This window comes from Limulus polyphemus, unplaced genomic scaffold, assembly GCF_000517525.1.
Source record: "Limulus polyphemus unplaced genomic scaffold, Limulus_polyphemus-2.1.2 Scaffold6730, whole genome shotgun sequence".
Classification (NCBI taxonomy): Eukaryota; Metazoa; Arthropoda; class Merostomata; order Xiphosura; family Limulidae; genus Limulus; species Limulus polyphemus.
The window spans coordinates 7221-7943 of record NW_013672340.1 but is presented as its reverse complement, the minus strand read 5'-3'; positions in this window follow the sequence as shown (position 1 = coordinate 7943).

Below are 723 nucleotides of genomic sequence, written 5' to 3'. Positions count from 1 at the left end.
GACGAGAAATTCGGTGTCTATTTACTTGTGACCACTCTGTATATATGACATTACCTTGTAACAGTTCTTTGAACTATTTTGCCAACAATACTCGGACAGACTATGTCACTCATCTTCCGAAATCTAGCAACCTCGAAGGTTTGTAGAAAGTGGTCTTGCCAAATTACAGTATCCACATAGCTGGCATAATGTGTCTGATGGTAGAGAATGGTTATCCTACCTTTTGGCCCTCACTCTGTTACCATAAACAATTATATTAGACCAGGTCATTACAAAGAACCTGAAAATTAAATTACAATCTTAAATCAAGTAGAATAATCACTTCCTAAACTTGAAAACGAACCTGTATTCACTTATTATTCATTCACCCCAAAAGTGAGTGTTGGATATACAAGGCTGTTTAGTGTAAGCATTATTAGTTAGTTTATTTTGAACTTAATATTTGATTATTGTTTAGTTTTCATTCTAGGAGTGTTGAAGATTGATTATTTTAAAAGCGTTTGTTGTGAAAAATTTCGTTAGGTAACTCTGTAAGAGTCGTATGTTGTGTGTGGGTTCAACTGTTGTAGTATTGTTGATGCCAAGTTACTCGAGCTTCGGTGTTTTTCTCGTTACCTGAAGTAAGCATTGTTACATTATTGCGTCGCTTGCGTAGTTTATAGAAAGTTCAAGGCCTCAGTGAATAAAATATAAATATAGGAGACCAACTGAATGCAAGTTAAG